This window comes from Panulirus ornatus, chromosome 4 (assembly GCF_036320965.1).
Source record: "Panulirus ornatus isolate Po-2019 chromosome 4, ASM3632096v1, whole genome shotgun sequence".
Lineage (NCBI taxonomy): Eukaryota > Metazoa > Arthropoda > Malacostraca > Decapoda > Palinuridae > Panulirus > Panulirus ornatus.
Genome location: NC_092227.1, coordinates 50,216,539 through 50,237,087, shown reverse-complemented (window position 1 = coordinate 50,237,087; position 20,549 = coordinate 50,216,539). Strand labels below are relative to the sequence as shown.

General features: G+C 40.5%; 2 protein-coding genes across 8 annotated transcripts in view; one reads left to right on the top strand and one right to left on the bottom strand.

The window, feature by feature from the left end:
* The window catches only part of LOC139766213 (DNA excision repair protein ERCC-8-like), a 137,429-nt gene extending 136,070 nt beyond the window's left edge, over positions 1 to 1,359 (bottom strand). For 2 of the 6 annotated variants that reach the window (XM_071694541.1, XM_071694532.1), the window contains exon 1: positions 400 to 480. The gene's annotated coding sequence lies outside the window, so the exon portion shown is untranslated. Of the gene's footprint in view, positions 1 to 399; positions 527 to 1,222 lie in introns of those variants that run through there. The other 4 variants (XM_071694568.1, XM_071694551.1, XM_071694523.1 and 1 more) reach the window with 4 other exon arrangements.
* Positions 1,228 to 20,549, top strand: part of Oscillin (glucosamine-6-phosphate isomerase Oscillin) — a 122,367-nt gene continuing 103,045 nt past the window's right edge. For both annotated transcript variants that reach the window (XM_071694601.1, XM_071694610.1), the window contains exon 1: positions 1,228 to 1,368. The gene's annotated coding sequence lies outside the window, so the exon portion shown is untranslated. The remainder of the gene's footprint in view (positions 1,369 to 20,549) is intronic.

The following is a 20,549-nucleotide window of genomic DNA, read 5'->3' as shown; positions in this document are numbered from 1 at the left end:
TTGGTACATCGACTAGAATACAGAAAATTAAGATAAATACTAAATGCTTGAAGGGTTTGGTAAGATTATCATATGCTCTGTTAATCTTTAACAAGTGTATTACCTACGTTGACATTCATCAACCCAACAGTTTCCGTGGTATACTAATATATCCTTATCGCATGCTATTCAGTACAAAAGATAAGAGAAATCAAGACATTCGCTGGTAAATCTATAAAGCACCTAACACAAGTATATTTTTGGTAAAAATATATATTCGAATCTTATCGAAGATTGCACATAGTATTATTACATAAACTTATTTCCGATAAAAAGGTAGACAACGAAAATTTAAAAAATACTGAAAGGCACGAAAATAATCCGTAGAGAAGTTATAAAACAGCAATTAATACGTTATACCTTGTTCAATTGGAACAGCCGATGGTAGGTTTATTTTGTTGACAACTGTTTTGTTTACAGTTTCTGCTAGGGATCACTCGTATAAACAAATAATGCATATAAGAAATTACAGTCTAATCATAATCACACATCTCGACATATATTAGAGATAAATCATTCTGTTCTCTGGTTCCGTTTTAGTCAACAATTACCTAAAAACTACAGACATGTATCACGTGACCATCACGCGTGAAACTCGTGCACGTAGCAGCACGTTTCAACTAACTTATTGCCAGAGATTATTCCCTGATAACCAGGCATCTGTCAAAGTTTATATATGAGAAATGTAATTATTTTTTCTCTGCTCGGCACTCCTTCATGGTACATCTAAATATCGGTATACGTAACTGACATTAAAACAACTTAAAATTTCCAATCTTTTCATAACATGAAGCAATGTTTAAAGAATATTCATTTACTAATTCTCTTGTGTCTAAACAAAGAAACGTATCAGTGGCAAACTGTGTTAAATCTGAATAAATTAGACAACGATGCAATGATAATTTTTTTTTTCACAATCCATTTAGCTTAAGTAAATACGAACGTGTTCATATATATATATATATATATATATATATATATATATATATATATATATATATATATATATATATATATATAATTTTACCAAGCCCAGGGTAGACTGAAAACAAAATCTGCTTCCAAGAATAACCCATGAGAACTGAGTAATCTGTATAATGTACAGATAAAGTATATAATCTATTTAGTACTAAAAACGGCAAGAAATCATGAGTTGCCGGGTAATGAAAGTGCATTGCCTTACCAAGGGAAGAGGAGAGCGGCCGACCCGGTTGGTGGTCGACCCAGTTGTTAGGTACAGTTCCAGTGGTGGAGTGTGTTTGCCACTGCTGATACAACAGCTTCGTCCTTACTACATAACTCTGCAAATTTGAAGTCCACTATTTCACGGTATGTTACTAAATCATCCACCAGTAATCTTGAGTTAATAGGATCCACTGATTGGTGACAGATTGTGGAAAATAGGTTATATATGCTGGTATGATGCCTGCATGTGTTGTGGCTGTCTTAGTATCACCCACCCGTGTTGTAGGAAAGAGTTATATCCGTTAACCATCTGTTAGTTTTCTGTTTTATACAACTAGTGAAGCTTGTCTCTTATTTAAGAATGAATGGTGCTTTTTGTACATTGCTTTAATTAACCTTATTATTTCAGGATTAAGACTGTTACATAGTAATTGCTTGAAATAACATGTTAGATGGGACGATATGATTAGAGGACTACTAAGCAAAACATAAAAGGCAAATGGGGCGTAACGAAACTCCGAAATATGCTGAAATTGCCGAAATTTGTCTTTACAACACAGTGTACGCTATCCAGATTGCATAAGTTGTGTTCAAACGAACTGCTAGAACAACATTTGATACGAGGAAAAGGAAGATTCGTGGATAGTAAGAAAAATATATTATTTCGCCGTCATTCTATCACACGATCCTTTCCCAAACACCGATAAACATCTTGAATACTGGGATAAAAAAAAAATATATATATATATATATGAAGCGAAAGAAAATCTTGTAAAAAAAAAAAATGGAACAACCAGGAAATAAGTGATACAGGTTCCCATTACCTTGGGAACCAACAAATAAAATGTGGAGGGTATTGGCAAGATAGCGGTAAGTGCTAAATACAGCTAGGCGTTGACACGTTCCCCCCAGGCATTTGGTATCATTGCTTGTACTCTGTAAATTACGATATAATTCATCCTCTTCCACGTGTCTCCATTACTTTAAAAATGTTTAGTTATTTTATACCGACATTTGTTTTTTGTGTTATATTCATGTATTAAGATAACTTATTTGCACCCACACAAACACGTAAATATAAACCAGCGGTCACTGCCCAGACTTATTATTAATATGACTCGTTGAGTGATGATAGCAGTGATTACTGTATTGATGATGCATTGAAATTAAAGTTGATACACTTTTTCTATTAACTTCTCTATATTTCAATTAACGCCCAACCTTGATGTGGACTTTGGTCTGTCACTGGAGCCTTCAGCGTAAAAAAAAAATAATAAAATAACGGATTAAATCATTGCAGTATTCATTTCGATCCCTATCGTGATAAGGTAATAATCTTTCCTGCCTAAAATCTTTGTATTGATATATTCCAAGTGTATTGTGTGTTGTTTGATGAGTATGTTCAAAGATGCGAGCTTTCTTGATTCATAGGTTACTGATATAACTCTCCCGTGGCGACCTAGCATTATAAAACATCGGGACTGTCCCTAGTCATTTGAACATAACGAAGGCAACTGTTCCTGAAAAAAATAAGGTCGATTCAATTACGATTGTTTTTATAGGCATGCTTCCTCATTGTCATCTATAATGTTTATCATTAGTATAGTACATCGACTGAAGAGCTGAATCAGTGCATTGACCAAGAAAACAATCATTTAACTGTAACAAACTCAACTGCGTGTGTGTGTGTCTAGGGCATGCGAGAGAGATTTGGGTTCTAGTACTACTTTCAATTCGAGGTCGTTTATACACTCACTTTTATAACCGGTCCTTTACACACGAAATTTAGTTCGTCAGGAAATGCTACAGCTATCCCACTAAACATTGTCACAGTAAAGCGTTTGTTTCTGTAACGATATATGTCAACCCAATTGTAAGACATATTTATTACGATAAATGCTTAGTATTACAGCAGTAGCACTTAAACTGCCGAGCTAAATTTCGTGTAAGAATGATTCGTTTTAAAAGCTTATGCTTAAGCGGCCCTATTTGATACACACAAAATTGGAAACAAATTCCTTGAAAGTATACAAAACTTCCTGCAATATTATTTAAAAGAGGAGACGAGAACTCCGTTGTATGGTAATAGAACATATGAAGTACGATGCTTTGAGTTGGAAGTGTGATCATGCAGTACTTAATAACTGAATATGTGGTGGTAAAAGATGCAAGAGGGGAATCAGAATTGGGGACAGGAACCAAAAAGGATGTATGTCATAGCAACTACGCGGAACTGATCAAGGCCATTGGGAGCGTTGACTGGGAGACGGGTATATGATAAGATAGGAAAGGTTTTGAAATTTTATTGAGAGGGTTAGAATATGGGTACCCTCGATGGCCAACAGTTAGGAGGACCAAAGTAAGGGAAACATGAGTCAACCAGAAATGTCATAGGTCGAGAGAGATCGGGGATTTACTGTGGAGGAGATTATCAAAGACACTAAAGCCGTCCAGCAAATGGAAGATGTAGATCAAGGGGTGAATATTGCAATGAAGGAGAGAGAAGCAGAAGGACTAAAAGCAAAATGATTGTGAAGAAAGCAAAAGACAGTCCAAAACTTGTACATAGGTTCATCCGGAACAGATTCAGTGAAATACAGCAATAGATCAGAGGAAAGAATTCTCGAAGATGATGAAGAAATATGTAAGGAGCTGAATGATAAGTTCAAAAGTACTTTCACTGTGGATAACGATAACGCACCATAATTATCAGCGTGGTACGGGAATGAAGTCATGGAGTGTATAAAATACTCGACAGAAATGACATAGAGTATTAGAATAACTTGAATCGTGAAGTCTCCTCGCGTACTGAAAGAATGCACATGCCCTTGTTAGACTACCAGAAATTCTCAGTATGTCTTTAATGGATAATATAGTTCCAGAGATGCGGAAAACCACAAATGTGCCTAATTTAAGAAAGGGAGGGGAAACTGCAATGAACTACAGGCCACTATCACTGTCAAATATTGTTTGTAAAGCACTGGAAAAGATAAACTTACAAATGAATAACTATTTGAACAGGCGTAAAAGACTTGAACTGGGAGACAACATAAATTTAGGGAAAGGAGGGATGCGTAACTAGTCTTCTAGACTCCTATGAGTGAACTCTATGTTGGATGGAAGAGAGGGATGGGTTGACTGTTCTTTTGGACTAGTATAAAGCCTTTGACACGGTTCTTCATCGGAGGGTGATTAAAAAGCTAGCTCTACAAGATACACAGTTGAGGTATTGAGAACTGGGAGGTCGTGATAGTTACTTGTTGACTAATCATAAAAGAGCATACAAATCAAGATGGGCTGGATATTTCCACACTTTGGATAAGCACATGGATGAGGTACATCTAGATAGTCGGAATGGCAGAAATAGTGATGTTTACCGAGTACATAGTATGGTTTTTTACATTATTCACTTGGTTGAACATTGAGTGGTGAATAGTTACAGTAGTTGACATGCTTCATTGCCAAACAGAAAATTGAGCTGTTCACTTGCATAGCTATGCCCTTGTTCATGTATTGCTTATGATGTTCATAATGATAGGACTGTTCTTATATGTGTATACGAGCTCTGGAACAAGTCGATTGTGATGAACGACGGAATGTGGTGGAGGGGCGTCCGTTGGCTAGGGTGTCAGCAGTGCTCAGCAAGATGAGGGCCTCTTGCTAGGTGGTGTAAGAAGGGCACAGGATGATTCTCTGTAACCCCCTTTTTTTTTGCACTCTTTCTGTCTAGTCTTCCTGAGAAGGAGTTATAGAGGAGGACCGGCCTGGGAAGGAGTACGTGAGATCAGCTAGAATGAAGATGTAGATATTCCTGGGGTCAGCTGGAGAGACGCCTAGTTATTTCCGTCAGCGGATATTTGTTGATAATGATGCCAAAGGCGTAGTTATGTACGTCCTTCCAGCGGTGATTTGTGTCCCTCTGGTCGTCATTGATAAGGATGAGGAAGTAGAGCGGCCCCATGTTGGTGCCCTGTGGTACGCTGCATGTTAGTGATATAGATGTCGACGTGGTTCTCCAAAGCGGACAGTTTGGTGCCGTCCGGTCAGGAGGTCCGCCAGCCACAGGACGACACAGCCCCGTAGTCCTAGGTCGACGACTCTGTATGATGTTATGGTTTGCCAAGTCGAAAGCCTGGGTGAAGTCTACGACCGTGTGTACCACAGAGATGTTGCGCTTCTCAATGTTACGGTAAATGAAGTCTAGGAGGCTGACAAGGCAGTGTGTGGGGGAAGGCTGAGTGATTGCAACAGGGCGTAAGCTGTTAAGAGACTGGGTTGGTGGATTTGGGTAGTGGAGTGACATAAGCAATCTTCCAAGTTGTAGTGCATTCAGACTGAGTGAAGCATTAATTATAGCGGTTAGTGGTGTAGCTAATTCATGGGAGAAATCCTTGTATAATTTCACTGAAAGATCTGTGGGGGGTGGTTGAGCGTTTGCTTTTAAGGCGCTTAGCTACTTGATATTCCTCTACTGTGCTTGGGAGGGATGGGGTTGGCAAGTTTGCTGAGGAGAGCTGATGTCGAGTTGTGGAAATCATTGGCAAAGTGGTCGTTGATTTGGTGTGCTCCTTCCTCATAGCTATTTTGGTCTACATATGAGAAGGGGGAGAGCCTTTGCTTGTCACAGTTAGGGAGTTCTTTTATTCTATAATAACAATGACCAGTGTTGGTCTGCATTATATGTTGCACTTGCTAGGGTAATATGGGCCTACCTGACGGCTTATGCTTCACGTTTCACCTAATTGCGAAGTTGCTTGTATAAGTCTTGATTTCACTACTGCACGTCACTTGATGCGGTTTGAGGTCTAAGGGACATCGACCGGGTGTAGTATTACCGTCTTCTGGGGAAAGAAGTGTTGGTAGACCTGGTTGTAGGTTTGACGACACTTCACCCACAGGATTTTAACATTATCATCACTGGTCACTTGAGTCCAGGTGATGACGATTTTACCCACCAACCGAAATTTCCCTTCGCTCGCGTTGGGAGATGATGGAGGCAGGGATCCACAACATTGATAAATGAGGACTGCACTCGAGATGGGGAGAGGCTCGGGAGGTAGGTAGTGGTCAGCCATATCAGTAAGAGTCAGGTCAAGAGTGTTTCGACCATGCTTGGGAAAGTGAACACTCTGCGACAGATGTAGTTGTTCTTTGAGGATGGTGGTGTCTGTCATTGAACCCCCCCCCCCCCCCACACACACACATAAGCTTAAAGTTATCTTATCCTGTGTGCGTCAAATGTGTAGGTAAGGTATTCTAATAGTGCCTCGCTAGTCAGGAAACGCTGCGGGAGATAAACCACGAAGTAAATGATGATGCAAGTTTGACGTGGGAGTAATGTGGGCGAAACCTTAATCCTTAAACCTTAACCCCCCAAGAACGTTGACCGTCAGCTGGGCTGGACGCAAGTCTTTGTGACAAAAGAGTGCCACACCTACCCCACGCTTTGATTTACCAAATTGGTAGAAGAGAATGTAGTTATGGTACTAATTTCTCGATAATCTGCCAGGCCTCTATTACTGATATGACCTGGATATGAACTGTATACTGAGCCCATTTTGCTGGGCAACATGATGACATTCGATAGCACCAAGGTCAGCAGGTTATACCACTTACGTAGATCTTCAAAATGTTTTCGTGGTTTAATTTCAGTTGATTCGCGTCGCCTTCTCTTGGAAAATAACGTTTGAAAAGCTTTCTCATGCTTGTGCCTGCGCTTACCTCTGGCATGAAATATATTTAGCGATTTTAACTTTTCACAAACACTGATGTCGGATGACCGTTATCCTTCTTCAGACGACTGAGCTGTGTGGCTGGTGTAGGTCAATGTCGCCGTGGTGGTTAAGTTAGTTAGGCTATCGCAGCCCTGACCCTGTAACCGTGGGAAACAGTATTATAAAGTCGGTATTCAGTGTAAAGTTGTTTATATTTCTCAGTAATATTCGTTGGAATTTGGTAATCTTGTACGAAGACAGGTCCAATCAAGTGTAATCCAAATATATCCAGCTGCTGGGGAAGGGGGTGGATGACCATAGGTGACTTGACCTCAAGGTGCTAGCAGCTTGGGAGCGCTACAGACACGTCTTTTTCCCTTGAGGGTTGGAATGTATGCGATCAAGAATATGATTGTAAAATTATTTACCGCATAGACAAATTCTGGATTATATCTGCCAGTTTTGTTCACGCCATTTAAAGAGAGAGAGATGGGGTTCTTAATCATAGCCTTCAAGGTTCTATATCACTTTGATGATACTGAGTGCGTACAATACTAAGGAGATACTATACTAGAGTAACCAAAGGTCATTACAAAAAGCGGGGTAAAGTGGTGCTCAGCATGCATATAAAAAGTACAGGTTTTACGTGATATGATGGTGGATGGTTGAAATATACTAACCAGCGAGGCAGTGAATGCTGGCACCTTACATAAGGTTTAAAAGGCTACTTGATGGCATTGAAAGTTGAGACAGGGCCTCGCGAGTGTAGAGAACTTTATACCCATACTATACAAATAGATAATAACAAAAATGCCAATAGGTTGACTTTGTTACGATTTAATGACTTCTCACTACTGAATCAGCTCTTCAGTACATACACTACAATAATGATAGGTATTGTGAAAATAAGAAAATGTGAAACTTAAAAGGAAATGTATCAAATGAGGAGTGTAATTGTTTTCAGGAATAATATCTTATTACGTTCAAAGAACTGGGACATTATTAGGAATGGTTTATGATTCATTTATTTGTGAATCAAGAAAACCTTTAAGTATACTCATCAAACGTGAATGTAAAATGTACTCAGAATATATTTACACAATTAACATCGTTACCTCTTTCCTTGGAGACAGGGTTCAAAAGTTTAATCCATACGGTATGTATTGTCTTGAACAAATTTAATAAATCGTAGATAGAATTATCAGTGTCATTTTCCATTAACGAGTCAACAATAATGCTATGCTGGGATCGCTCAGTCTTGTACTTATCTAATTGTATGATACGAGAAAGTTTTATGTTCGCGGAGCCCTGTCACTTTTTTTTTTTTTTTTAAGACGACCTCTATATATTCGTAAGCTGCCCACATTCACAGCCTCCTTACTCAGACCGTTTTCACCATCAACAGTGAGATTTCTGTTTGCGTCACTGCGTGTTAAGGGAGAAAGTTCTACACATGTGCCACGTCTATATACGTGTGTGTGTGTGTGTGTGTGTGTGTCAAGAAACCATCAAACAAGCAAATCAATTATCATCTTATCACCTTACAATCATTATAACATTACTAACAAGGATGGGTAGAAATAATTGATGATAACATGAATAAATTAATATGACACACGATAACATATGTCATAAACTCCACAGGAGTAATGGGGACAAGTGAAAGAACTTTGTTTACCGTAGGACAGAAAGCAATAGCAATGAAACACTATATAAAAGAGGAAGTGACACTTCTGTGGAAACATGTCAATAAATACCGGGCTGTTTTTAGCGTTTACCGCTTTCTTACCGATCTTGCACCTACCACTTTTTTTTTTCTAGTGCAAACTATTATCCCCCTGCCACTTTTTTTCCTTAGTAAACTAAGGCATATATCACTTGTTTCTTGACTCTCGTTTATTCTTATGTGATTTTTGTATTATTTCATGATTTTACTCAACTATGTCGGTATTAAGGCGCCCCAGAGGACAGAAGCATAAATACGCTAGCGACGCCTCACATGACTGGTAGAAAGCAGTAATTTAGGCCAACTGTTCCCCAGACCAAATCTTGAAAGTCATCCACAGTGTCCTATCAACTTTAGTCAGTCATATACAAACCTCAACCTTACCAAGTTGCCACAACGGAGTTATTGAAAACTCAGACAAGTGTACACAATATTATAACCTTTAAATGCACGCTCGTTACCCAGAAACATCTAATCAATCTCACTTTTACGTTTACGACAGTTATTACGGTCTTAGAAGGCAGTCACTTCTTAGGATTAGCTCCCCACAGGGCAATATTAGGAATCAAACTCAAGCCAATCTCTCTAACCAAAACTTCAGAATCATGTAAAGCCTCTCCCAACCTTGCCACAAAGGTGTAGAGAGAATCCGGGATAGAACTCAACCTAACAACCTAGAAATTCCAGCCAATGAGCTGGCACATAATCTCATTCTCAACATTTTTTACCATTGCGCAGGATGACAGTTTCCTCAGAAGACACCGGCACCCCACAGGACATCGTAAAATATAAAATCAGTCCAGAAGGTGTTGTTAGAGTTAAGGTTGGCCTGGATTGTTTACAAACATTGTCCTGTGGGGCACAGCATCTTGCAGGCAACTGTCCTCTGGAGTGCCGATAGCAATTGTTGAGGTTGACGGTAAATTCGACGGTGAGGTTGATGAGAAGATTCTGGGTGTGGTACAAATTTAGAGGCTTGATAGGGTGAGCAGTTGTCTGAATATCTCTACACTTTGGTGGCAACTTGGAGAGGTTGGTGCATGTTACAGTGGAAAGGGCTAAGGGTGAGGTGCACGAGTGTGAGGGTTCAGTTAGGGTGAAGATTGGTCCCAATTGCTATTAATAACATTGAATTATGGAGTGTTTGTAGCAATTGTTGAGTTTGTGAAGTTAAGAGTGGGATTGTGTGTTAGTTTTGAGGTCGCTGTGAGCATGTCTGATCTTACACCTACTATGTGACCACTTGGTGAGGTTGAGGGTAAAGTTAATGCGTACTGTTGTTGTTTGAGGTTGTCCTAAAGTCTGAATGTTTGCTTGCAGATGACATTACCAAGGTTTCTGTTACCTTACATTGCTCAGAGGGCCACTGCTGCCTTGCAAAGTAACTATCTTCAGGGGTGCTGATAGCAATTAGTGATCGAGGTTGAAATCAAGGGAGGGATTGTTTAAAAGAAGGTTGTGCCCAAGTTTAGAGTTACAGTATGGTGGGCAGTTTCTAAACTTATATCTCTACACCTTCTCCTATATGGCAACTTATTGAGGTTGATGTTTAATGTTGTAGGTAAGGTTGTATTTGAGTCTGATTGTCTGGTTGGGTTGAAGGTTAGCTTGAATTGCTTTTTTTTTTTTTCTTTACATTTCCCTCAGGGGCATTGCTGTCTCGCTAGGTATTTCCTTTGAGATGCGAGTGGCAGTTATTAAGGTTGAAGGTGTTAGTGTGAGGTCGAATGGAAGGCTGTTTATGAGTTTAGAGATTATGCTTGGGTGACCAGTTGTCTGAACTCTCTCTGGACCACCTTCTTTGTGGCAACTTGGTAAGGTGACGCAGCAATACTTATGAGGTTCACAGTGAAGTTTTGCTTAAATCTGAAGTTTGGGTGAGGTTGAAGCTTGGCCTAGATTGCTGCTTTAACTATCAGTGTGCCATCAGGCAGCTGTCCTCTGGGGCTCTGGTGTCAGTTATGCTAGGGTGAGCATTTGTTTGGACACCTTTCTCTACATCTCTTTTGTGCCAACTTGGCATAACAGAGAATTAGGTTGATCAATGATGTAAGTGAGGATTAGTGGGGTCTAAATTGCTCTTTTTCTAGTGCTGTCATATGGGGTGCTGCTATCCTCAGTCACCTGCAGCAATTGTTGTGATTAAGGGTAAAATTGATGATGTTGATGCAAATGATTTGGTTACAGTTGAGCATTAGTTTTAAAGTCTGGTCTTTCTATACATTTTTGTTGCAGCTTGTTGAGTGAAAGAAAAGTTAAGGGTATAACATTGTGGATGAGGTGCAGGATGAAGCATGAATCTTAAGGTTCAGTGAGGGTGAAGATTTTCTTAAATTACTGTTTTTATTATTGTCCTTTGAGATGCTACTGATCTGAAAAAAAAACTGTCTTTTGGGGTGCCACTAACAATTGTTGAGGTTGAGGGTGATGTTAAGAGTTGATTGGATGTCTGTGGGTGAGGTTCTGCACAAGTTTAAATGTTATGGTGAGCAGATGTGTGGTCCTATATCTCTGCTTCTCTTTGGCACTTGGTGAGGTTGATGTACATTACTGTGTGCAATTGTCAGGGTGAGGCTGCTCATGAAGGTTCTGAAGGTTCTTTTAGGGTGGAGGTTGGCCTGATTGCCATTTTTTAACATTTTCTTGCAGGGCAGTGTGTCCTGATAGGTGACTCCTTTGGGGTGCCAGTAGCATTTGTTGTGGTTAATAATGAAGTATGTATGTGTGAGATTTAGCATGAGTCTAAAGGTATAGTTAAGGTGATTTTGGACTTGGTGACAGTTGTTGAGATTGAGGGCGAAGTTAAGGGCAAGGTTAATAGGTAAATTGTGGGTGAGTTCATGTAAAAGATTAGAAGTTACATTGGGGTGAGTAGTTGTATGGACTTCTTTCTCTACACCTCTACCAGATTTAAACTTGCAAGTGTTAATGATCATCACATTGCTTTCAACAGGTACACTTGGAATGATATGGTCAATGAAAACGATATGAACGTAGCATGGAAATGCTTCAGTAAAACCTTCAATACAGTAAAGAGTATATATGTGCCAATGAGTAGCAGACAGTCTATTTCTAAATGAAGCCAAGGTAGAGAAACAGTGAAATAAAAAAGTGCCTGTTGTACATGAAAGTAGCTTATAAGAACCTCAGAGATTAACAACTGACATAAAGGAGAAGGGACAAACATCATACCTACATATGAGCAAGAAGACCGGGAACTGGTATTGAACCACAGACTAGTCTCAATAATGAGAGTGGTATTTATGGTTCTGGAAAAGATTATTACAAAGTAAGCAGGTGACTTTCTACAGAAGAGAAATTTCCTTAGTGAGAGACAGCATGGCTTTAGGGAAAGGAGGTCATGTGTAACTAACCTTTTAAGAGTTCTATGAGAGAGTGAATGTGAGAAGGAGATGGAATGAGTATTTTGAAGGTTTGTTGAATGTGTCTGATGACAGAGTGGCAGATATAGGGTGTTTGGGTCGAGGTGGTGTGCAAAGTGAGAGGGTTAGGGAAAATGATTTGGTAAACAGAGAAGAGGTAGTAAAAGCTTTGCGGAAGATGAAAGCCGGCAAGGCAGCAGGTTTGGATGGTATTGCTGTGGAATTTATTAAAAAAGGGGGTGACTGTATTGTTGACTGGTTGGTAAGGTTATTTAATGTATGTATGACTCATGGTGAGGTGCCTGAGGATTGGTGGAATGCGTGCATAGTGCCATTGTACAAAGGCAAAGGGGATAAGAGTGAGTGCTCAAATTACAGAGGTATAAGTTTGTTGAGTATTCCTGGTAAATTATATGGGAGGGTATTGATTGAGAGGGTGAAGGCATGTACAGAGCATCAGATTGGGGAAGAGCAGTGTGGTTTCAGAAGTGGTAGAGGATGTGTGGATCAGGTGTTTGCTTTGAAGAATGTATGTGAGAAATACTTAGAAAAGCAAATGGATTTGTATGTAGCATTTATGGATCTGGAGAAGGCATATGATAGAGTTGATAGAGATGCTCTGTGGAAGGTATTAAGAATATATGGTGTGGGAGGCAAGTTGTTAGAAGCAGTGAAAAGTTTTTATCGAGGATGTAAGGCATGTGTACGTGTAGGAAGAGAGGAAAGTGATTGGTTCTCAGTGAATGTAGGTTTGCGGCAGGGGTGTGTGATGTCTCCATGGTTGTTTAATTTGTTTATGGATGGGGTTGTTAGGGAGGTAAATGCAAGAGTCTTGGAAAGAGGGGCAAGTATGAAGTCTGTTGGGGATGAGAGAGCTTGGGAAGTGAGTCAGTTGTTGTTCGCTGATGATACAGCGCTGGTGGCGGATTCATGTGAGAAACTGCAGAAGCTGGTGACTGAGTTTGGTAAAGTGTGTGGAAGAAGAAAGTTAAGAGTAAATGTGAATAAGAGCAAGGTTATTAGGTACAGTAGGGTTGAGGGTCAAGTCAATTGGGAGGTGAGTTTGTATGGTGAAAAACTGGAGGTAGTGAAGTGTTTTAGATATCTGGGAGTGGATCTGTCAGCGGATGGAACCATGGAAGCGGAAGTGGATCATAGGGTGGGGGAGGGGGCGAAAATTTTGGGAGCCTTGAAAAATGTGTGGAAGTCGAGAACATTATCCCGGAAAGCAAAAATGGGTATGTTTGAAGGAATAGTAGTTCCAACAATGTTGTATGGTTGCGAGGCGTGGGCTATGGATAGAGTTGTGCGCAGGAGGATGGATGTGCTGGAAATGAGATGTTTGAGGATAATGTGTGGTGTGAGGTGGTTTGATCGAGTAAGTAACGTAAGGGTAAGAGAGATGTGTGGAAATAAAAAGAGCGTGGTTGAGAGAGCAGAAGAGGGTGTTTTAAAATGGTTTGGGCACATGGAGAGAATGAGTGAGGAAAGATTGACCAAGAGGATATATGTGTCGGAGGTGGAGGGAACGAGGAGAAGAGGGAGACCAAATTGGAGGTGGAAAGATGGAGTGAAAAAGATTTTGTGTGATCGGGGCCTAAACATGCAGGAGGGTGAAAGGAGGGCAAGGAATAGAGTGAATTGGAGCGATGTGGTATACAGGGGTTGACGTGCTGTCAGTGGATTGAATCAAGGCATGTGAAGCGTCCGGGGTAAACCATGGAAAGCTGTGTAGGTATGTATATTTGTGTGTGTGGACGTGTGTATGTACATGTGTATGGGGGGGGGTTGGGCCATTTCTTTCGTCTGTTTCCTTGCGCTACCTCGCAAACGCGGGAGACAGCGACAAAGTATAAAAAAAAAAAAAAAAAAAAAAAATGAGAGAGTGAGTTCAGCTTTAGACAAAAGGGAAGGTTGGGTTGACATTTGTATCTAGACTTCCAGAAAGCATTTTATACTGCACTACATGGAAGGCTGATTAGAAGCTGGATCCCCCTCTCGTGTCTTTCCCAGACAGGAATAAGGGATAGATCCTATGATGGATAGATTATCTTAGTGGGAGGGAATGCATGTTAGAGGAGGCTCCAAATGGGTTGAGGTGACCAGCAGTTCTGAAACTATTTTTTTTTATATGTGTGTATGACGTACGTGAAAATATGGAATCATATCTGAATATGTTTGCAAATGATGCAAAGGTTGTGAGAGAAATGAAAAGTTAGGAGGATTACATCAGTTTATAAGGAGACCTAAACAGATTCAAAAGTTGGTCTGAAATGTGGTTAATGTAATGGCAAATGTAATGAGGATGGAACTAAGAGGAAGATGGCCTCAACCTAATTATTATCTAGCAGAAAATAAGCTTCTAGGTTCTAAGCATGAGAATGTCTTGGAAGTTAATATCATCCCTAACCTGTCACTGGATTTCCTTATTAGTAAAAATAGTTGAGACAAAGTGTTTGCTGGCAAATATCAGAATACCTTTCAGGTATGTGGAAAAGGAAATATTTAGCAAGATATTCATATCCCGCATTAGGCCGGGAACTAGAATGTGCTTCTCAAGTTTTGTCACTGCACCTAAGTAGAACAGAGCTCACAGAGAAAGTCCAGAGTAGGACAACAAAGATGGTATCATAATTGAACCATGTGACAAGGAAAGGTTAGAGGCTTTAAATTTACCCACCTTGGAAGAGAAGAGTGAGGGGTGTCCTGATCACATGTGAAAATTTTCAAGAGATCAATGGTGCAGATAGAACAGATCTTTTTAAGGGGTTGAACAACCTCGGGACATAACATGAAATTAAGTAAGAAACTTGTTAAAGAAGGACATAAAGATATACCCATACAATAAAAGAGTACTAGTTGCGTGACTGAGGACAAGATCTATGCAGACAGCAGGTATAAATTTAACAGGTTGCATGATAGAGAATGTTCAGAAGATTGTACCCCATGAATATAAAACTCCCTTCCTGTATAGCACATGTAGGTAATTACTATTGGGTGATTGATTACTTTTAAAGGTCTTTTTTTTATGTCATTTCCCACATTTGAGAAGGAGCACCAGGGACAGACAAAGTCTGCATGTGCGTACATCCATTCTTTAGCTGTCACGTGTGATGCCCTGAAACTGTCTTACTGTCCACAGCCAGGCCCCCACAGACCTTTCCATGCTTTACCTCAACCACTTCACATACCATGGTTCAGCACATTGACCCCAGTATATCAGATCATTCCAATTCAGTATATCCTGTGAAAGCCTTTCACCCTTCAGCATGTTCAGGCCCCGATCACTCAAAATCATTTTCGTTCCATCCTCCCATCTTCAACTCTGACTCATATATCCTCTTTGTCAACCTCTCCTAACTCATTCCTTCCATATGTCCAAACCAACTCAGCACACCCTCTTCTGCTCTTTCAGCCACACTTTTTATTACTGTACCTCTCTTTTACCCTTTCATTACTTACTTGATCAAAACACCTTGCACCACATTTCATCCTCAAATATTTCATGTCCAGTCCATCTTCCCTCTTCCATACATCTTCATCTAAAGCCAGTGTCTTGCTTACATAAAACATTGTTAGAACTACTATACCTTCAAACATAATCATTTTTGCCTTCTCAGGTAACAATCTCTTATTCCACCATTTTTGCCCTTCCATGTAACGACCTCTTATTCCGCACAATCTTCAAGGCTCCTTGTACCTTTGCCCCCTCACCCACCCAAAGACTCACCTCTGCCTCCATGATTCCATTTGCTGCCATATTCACTCTTAGATATCTATAACACTTCACTTCCTGCAAATTCTCTCCATTCAAAGTCACACCTCATTTGAACTGTACCTCTCCCTTGCTAAACCTAAAGACCTTTATTTTATTCACATTTACCCTCAACTTCCTCCTTTCACATACGGTTCCAAACTCAGTCACCATCTTGTCCAGTTACTCACTCAAATCTGCCTCCAGTGCCAAGTCATCAGCAAGATTGATCCCTCCTTGTATGGAGTATTGTGCTAACATTTGGGTGGTTGTAGCTCTGCATCCTTACTTAACAGAGTTGTGTCAAAAACAGAGTAACTTACAAGCTCTCTTAGGTTAATATAAAAAATTGACATGCTTTCTCAGGTTGATTTCGAAACTTGACCTGCTTTCCCCAGGTTCACTTTCCCTCTTCTATAGGTAATACTTTGGCTTAAGCTCCTGAGACCTGGCTGCTTTTGTCCTACCACCTGCTACACCATGCAAGCTGCTGCATCACATGATTACTGCATGGCCATAGGTAGCTCAAGGATGGGTCAGTTTGATAACTCTCTTTCCCTACACTTGAAGCTTTGGAGCTCTCTACTCTTTCTTAGCTTTCCCAGTAACTATGACCTGGCACATTTTAAAAGAAAGGTTTTTCACTTCTTTGAAAATTCATACTTTCCCATATCTTTTTTTTTTTATCTCTTTTACAGTCCTTTCTATATATATTAAGGCCCAGCCTTGATGTGGACATTTCTCTGCGACTAAGAAGTATCTAAGAAGTAACTAAGAAGTATCTGCTCACAAGAAAAGTAACCTCAGAACCTATACAACACTCTTAGCTTTGGGGAAGCAAACTATGTGATGTGGGGATAGCAGTGCTTAAGATTATGAGGCTGACCCTACTGTAGTGCTGCCCTAGGGGCAGCAGAAGGAATTATGGGAAGAACAACTACTATACCTTCAAACATACCCATTTTTGCTCTCGTAGATAATTTCTCTCATGCCCTACATTCTTCATTGCTCCCTGAACCTTTGTCCCCTCACCCACCCTATGACTCACTTCTGCTTTAATGGTTCCATTCGCTGCTTTGTCCACTCCCAAGTGTCTAAAAACTTTTCACTTCCTCCAATTTTTCTCCACTCAAATCTCACACCCCAAATAACATGTCCCTCAACTCTGCTAAACCTCATAACCTTGCTTTTATTCATACTCCCATGGTGTAGTGGACAGCATTCCTACTGTGACACATTCATGGGCTGCCCAGGGTCGGGCGCTTAGATTCGAATCCTGGTTGCGGCAGTCGATCCACAGTCTACCCAGCTATTCATCCACCCCTAGGGGTTGGTTGATAAAATGGGTACCTGGATCAGGGATGTAAGGCATGTGAATGAGTAGGAAGAAAGGAGAGTGACTGGTCCCCAGTGAAGGTCAGTATACAGCAGAGGTGTGTGACATCTCCATGGTTGTTCAATTTGTTTATGGATGAAATGGTTAGGGAGGTAAATGCAAGAGTTTTGGAGAGAGGGGCAAGTATGCAGTCAGTTGGGGATGAAAGGAACTGGGAAGTAAGTCAGTTGCTCTTCGCTGATGATTCAGCACTGTTGGTTGATTCAAGTGAGAAATTGCAGAAGTTGGTGACTCAGTTTGGAAAAGTGTGTGAAAGGAGAAAGTTGAGAGTAAATATGAGTAAGAGCAAGGTTATTAGGTTCAGTAGGGATGAAGAAGTTAATTGGGATGTAAGTTTGAAGGGAAAGGTTGGAGGAAGTGAAGTGTTTTAGATATTTGGGAGTGGACTCTGTAGTGAATGGACCCATGGAAGTGGAAGCGAGTCAAAGGGTGGGGGAGGAGGCGAAGGTTCTCGTAGCAATGAAGAATGTGTGACACGAGAGAATGTTATCTCAGAGAACAAAACTGGGTATTTTTGAAAGAATAGTAATTCCAACAATATTATATGGTTGCAAGGCATGGGCTATAGATAGGGTTGTATGGAGGAGGGTGGATGTGTTGGAAATAAGATGTTTAAGGACAATATGTGGTGTGAGGTGGTCTGATCATGTAAGTAATGAAAGGGTAAGAGAGAAGTGTGGTTATAAAAAGAGTGGTTGAGAGAGAAGAAGAGGGCATATTGAAATGGTTTGGACACTTGGAGATAATGACTGAGGAAAGATTGACAAAGAGGGTATGAGTGTCAGAGGTGGAAGGAACAAGGAGAAGTGGGAGACCAAATTGGAGATGGAAGAATGGAGTGAAAAAGATTTTGAGCAGTTGGGGCCTGAACATCCAGGAGGATGAGATGCATGCAAGGAATAGAGTGAATTGGAATGGTGTGGTATACCGGGATCGATGTGCTATCAGTGGACTGAACCAGGGCATGTGAAACATCTAGGGTAAACCATGGAAAGGTCTGTGGGCCTGGATGTGGAGAGGGAGCTGTGGTTTTTGTGCATTATGCATTACAGCTAGAGACTAAGTGTGAACAAAGGTGGCTTTTTTTTTTCTGTTTTCCTGGCGATACCTTGCTGAAGTGGGGGCAGCAATGCTGTTTCCTGTACATACATATATAGCATTAATGGTATGGCCTTGATTACGGCCTTAACTGCCCATGTCATCTCTGCTAACATAAGAAAATTATATATATTCCAATGATTGCACTGCTACCAGCAACAGGGAGGGCTTAGATTATAGAGTTAAGACCCCTCCCATGACCCTGGCAAATTTGAAGCATGCTGTTATGACTACACTTTTTTACATGACTCTGCTAGTAGAGAGAGAGAGAGAGAGAGAAGAGAGAGAGAGAGAGCTTAGATGATAGCATATTAGCCCCTCCCAGTACCCCAGCATACTCAGTGAATATTCTGTCCTCTACCCTTGCAGCAATCCATAAGGTAGTAGGCTGTTGACAGCTGCTGCCAAGGGTGGTACTACCATCATGACTGAGGAGTGTTAAAGTGATGCCTAGACTCATCTCACACTCTCCATGATAGGATTGCTGGACTTATTTCTGTCTCATTGAAATGAAACAACAGGCTAGTCATGCCATCTTACAAGCACCATACACTTACTCAAACCTTACTTATTTTCTTCATATAAGTTCTCTTGCCATCTCCTGTTCACATAATTGTTCTTAAACATAAATGTGATAGAGTCTAACAAAACCATTGCCCTAAGTCCTGGCATCATGGGGTGCTAAGAATCTCTGGGTTTCTGCCTGACTTTACAGCCAATGAGAGGGAGAGCAGAGACAGAAGTAGTAATGGCCCCTCCCACGACCTTTTCCTCTCTGACAGACCTTTTTCTTTTCACTGTACCAACATTCATGGTCTCTTTAGTAATCTCTTTTCTGTTGAACACCATATGTGTAGTGCCTCTTCTAATGTCCTACTTCTCTCCAAAAGCCACTTGTCTAACGATGTTCTCACTTGCCCCTTTTTCGTATCAAACTATAATCTCCACCCATGATTCCAGTTCAAATGTGTCTGTGCATGTTCCAACCTGTTGCATGCCTCGAGGACCTTAAGTCCATCTCTATCAAAAACTCTGCTCAAATTCCTCTCTCCTTTTTCATGGTTCTGTAATTGCTTTTCTTGACTCATGAAACATATTAGATATTACTCTAACATCTACTCTTTCTTGGAAACCCCACATTACAGAACTAGCTAAGTTTGCTTCTAAGAAACTGGGAACCCTGTTTAGATGCTGAAATTTCCTTTTCTTTGAAAAGTTGCTCCATTTATACAAAGGACTGATCTGTCCTTGAATGGAGTACTGTACTCACATGAGGGTTCTAGCTCTGCATCCTTACATAACAAAGTAGAGTGAAAAGCAATCCAACTTAAAAACTCTCCCAGACTAACTTCAAAACGTGACCTACTTGCCCTATGCATCAGTGTTTGTTCACTCTCCCACTTCTATTGGCAGTACTTCATGTTTTGCTCTGGAGAGCTGGCTGCCGCTGTGTTTCCATCACTAGCTAGACCACACAATACTTGGTAAGCTACTTCATCACATGATTACTGTGTGGCTGTTGGCAACTCAAGGATGAGTCATTTTGATGACTGTTTCTTTCTCTACACCTAAATGCTTTGAAACCCTGTATTTTCTTGTTTTTCCAAAAAACTGTGATCTGGTAAATTCTGAAAAACAGGCTCTTCATTTCCTCCAAAATTCATAAATACTTTTGAAATTCTCTCTGTATTTCAGTTAAGGCCCAGCCTTGATATGGACTTTTGTCTGTGACTGGAGCCTTAAAAAAATAATTAGGTCCCCACATCTCTCACAGACTGTATACTCCTCCCTATCCAAGTGATAGCAGTACAATACTGCACGTAGTCTGTGACAAACATTATTACCTTAAAAGGTAATTCGACTGTACATTACTGGTTTAAAAAAGATGAACTTGTAATTGAGCTATATGCTGTTAAGTCTTTAGAAAAAAATAATATTCCTTTCAAAATAAGTAAAAGCACAGTAAGAATTTTTTTTTTTTTTTTTTTTTTATACTTTGTCGCTGTCTCCCGCGTTTGCGAGGTAGCGCAAGGAAACAGACGAAAGAAATGGCCCAACCCCCTCCCATACACATGTATATACATACGTCCACACACGCAAATATACATACCTACACAGCTTTCCATGGTTTACCCCAGACGCTTCACATGCCTTGATTCAATCCACTGACAGCACGTCAGCCCCGGTATACCACATCGCTCCAATTCACTCTGTTCCTTGCCCTCCTTTCACCCTCCTGCATGTTCAGGCCCCG